The sequence below is a fragment of the Bison bison genome, unplaced genomic scaffold (genome assembly GCF_000754665.1).
Source record: "Bison bison bison isolate TAMUID 2011002044 unplaced genomic scaffold, Bison_UMD1.0 scf7180017863875, whole genome shotgun sequence".
In the NCBI taxonomy this organism is placed as follows: domain Eukaryota; kingdom Metazoa; phylum Chordata; class Mammalia; order Artiodactyla; family Bovidae; genus Bison; species Bison bison.
In genome coordinates, this window is record NW_011494447.1 from 106,415 (window position 1) to 109,406 (window position 2,992).

Below are 2,992 nucleotides of genomic sequence, written 5' to 3' on the forward strand. Positions count from 1 at the left end.
CTCATTCCAAATTGGGAAAGGAGTACATCAAGTACATGTCACCTTGCTTATTTAACTTCTGTGCAGAATATATCATGTGAAATGCCAGTGTGGATGAAACACAAGCTGGAATCAAGATTGCCAGAAAAAATATCAATAACCCCAGATATGCAGATGACACCACCATCATGGCAGAAAGTGAAGAGGAACTGAAGAACCTCTTGATGAAAATGAAAGGGAAGAGTGAAAAAACAGGCTTAAAACTCAACATTCATAAAACTAAGACCATGGCATCTGGTCCCATCACTTCATGGCAAATAGATGGAGAAACAGCGGAAACAGGGACAGACTTTATTTTGGGGGGCTCCAAAATCACTGCAGATGGTGGCTGCAGCCATGCAATTAAAACACTCTTGCTCCTTGGAAGAAAAGCTATGACAAACATAGACAGCATATTAAAAAGTAGAGATATTACTTTGCTGATAAAGGTCTGTCTAGTCAAAGCTATGGTTTTTCCAGTAGTCATGCATGGATGCGAGAGTTGGACCATAAAGAAATCTGAGTGCCAAAGAACTGATGCTTTTGAACTGTGGTGTTGGAGAAGACTCTTGAGAGTCCCTTCCTTGCACTGCAAGGAAATCAAACCAGTAAATCCTAAAGGAAATCAGTCCTGAATATTCATTGGAAGGACTGTTGCTGAAGCTGAAACTCCAATACTTTGGCCATCTGATGCAAAGAACTGACTCATTGGAAAAGACCCTGATGCTAGGCAAGACTGAAGGCAGGAGAAGGGGACGACAGAGGATGAGATGGTTGGATGGCATCACTGACTCAATGGACATGAGTTTGAGCAAGCTCCGGGAGTTGGTGATGGACAGGGAGGCCTGCAGTGCTGCAGTCCATGAGGTCGCAAAAAGTCAGACACAACTGAGCAACTGAACTGAACTGAACTGGATTTTAAAGTCTACATAGAGTTTGCACTGAAACATCTGGTGAATGAACACAAGTGGGCATTATTGGAGTCACCAAAGGAGGAAGGAGTTCAGCTCAGAGAAAGCCAATGAGTCGCGATGCCGACCTTGACTGGCGGCACCCCTGCCTCTCATGGGCAGCATGTTGCAGGGCAGGAGAGGACACAGGCCACGCTAGCTATCAGCAGAAAGAATTCCCATGGAAGACACCCAAGAGAGGGTGAGCACATTCTGCAGAGCACCTTAAACTTCCTCAAGGTCCTTTGTCACACTAATCACCTTCTGCAAGGAGCATTCAGCCATCGAGTGCCTTCAAGATCTACATTCTGCAGCCAGGCCCCTGTTCACCTGCACCCCTCAGGCACCTCTGACCCCACTCTGTAATGCCCCAGCCCTTTCTCTGAGCTCTTCTGGCCAACTACATGCCTCCACCTCCACCCTGCCCTGAGCTCCCAGACACACTGCTGTGTCTCCATCAGCTCACACGCCAGTTTGGCATCTGCAGAGAGTGTCACTGAACCATGCTGTATCCTGGGCTTGATGGTGCTGGGAGGTGAGACTAGAGGTAGTCCCTACACAGCATCATGTTTGTGGCACATTTTGTCCTTTAAGTGTATTTTCACAAGGCACACAACTTATTGCCAGGAGTCAATGCAAACATCTATGTATTTAAACTCTACATTTGTGTAATGTCAAAGGGGTTTCCAGGGGCTCTATTTCTGTTGGTTTGAATTCAAGAATGTCCAGAGCACATGTTTCTAAATGGAAGGTACTGGGTGTCAATGAATTTAGTCTTTGTTCCCAATAGAAGATGCCACCTAACAAGCACATTTCAGGTTATGATAACTTGACATTTTCGGTTTCCTTGAGCCAGCACTTGATACTTTTAGACAGTGAGCTTATAGTTTTTCTGCTAAAAATGTAAGGACTTCTGTGAGGGTTGCCTTGACATCCTTGTCCCTCAGGGTACAGATGAGAGGGTTCAAGCTGGGGCTCACGGTGAAATAAAGCACTGCCATCACACTGCCAGTCCCTGGGAGCAGCTGGAGAAAGGGCTCAGGTAGGTGTATATGATGGAGTAGTGCATGGTCACCACGATGAGGTGGGACGAGCAGGTGGAGAAGGCTCGCCACTTCCCCTCAGCTGTACAAATCTCAGGATGGTGGAGATGATGAAGCCATAGGACACCATTGTGAGCAGGACATTCAGCACAGCAAAGAAGATGTCACAACTGCCATGATGTCATTCACATAGGTGGAGGAGAAGAGCGGGAGCAGAGGGGCAATCTCACAAAAGTGGTTGACCACATTGGGCCCACGGCAGGTCAGCCATAGCATCAGGCAGCTGTTGGCTCCAGCTCCGAGTGTGCTGACTCCCCACACAGCCCCCGCCAGTGCAGCACACACCCTGGGGCTCATCATGGAGCCGTAGTGCAGCAGCCAGCAGATAGCCATGTCATGGTCATAGGCCATGGCCGCGAAGAACAGCACCTCCCCCACCACTGACGATAACAGGAAGAACCTCTGGGCCATGCAGCCCCCATAGGAGATGCTCTTCTTCCCTGCCACCAGAATCTCGAGCAGCTTGGGCACCATGGTGCATGAGCAGACAACATCCAGCACAGACAGGTTGACCAGGAAGAAGTACTTGGGGGTACGGAGCCCAGAGCTACAAGTGATGGCTGCCACAATGAGGGAATTGCCACAAAGCACCATGCGGTAGAGAGACAGGAAAAGGCTGAAGAAGAGGACCTGGAGCTGTGGTGTCTGAGGAGCCCTGAAAGATGAATTCTGTCACCAGTGACTGGTTCCTCATGGCCTTGGAATACTCTGCTCAGACTCTGTCTTTCTCTACAGCTGCACTGGAAAAAAGCGTGAAATTTTTGGTCTAGATAGATAGGTAGGTCAAGATCCTTCACAGCTCAAACCCACCCAGAATTAGAGCAATTGTAAGTCACGTTATACTCAGGCACCAACTAAGATGCTCCTCTCAGAGAAATGGGCAGCAGCTCTGTCCCTCTGCTGCCACTGCACTGGACAGAG

The 2,992-nt window shown here is 48.5% G+C and overlaps 1 pseudogene; it reads right to left on the reverse strand.

Annotated features, from left to right (window-relative positions):
* Positions 1 to 1,849: 1,849 nt before the first annotated feature.
* On the reverse strand, positions 1,850 to 2,765 carry LOC104984103 (annotated as a pseudogene).
* Between the last annotated feature and the right edge of the window lie 227 nt (positions 2,766 to 2,992).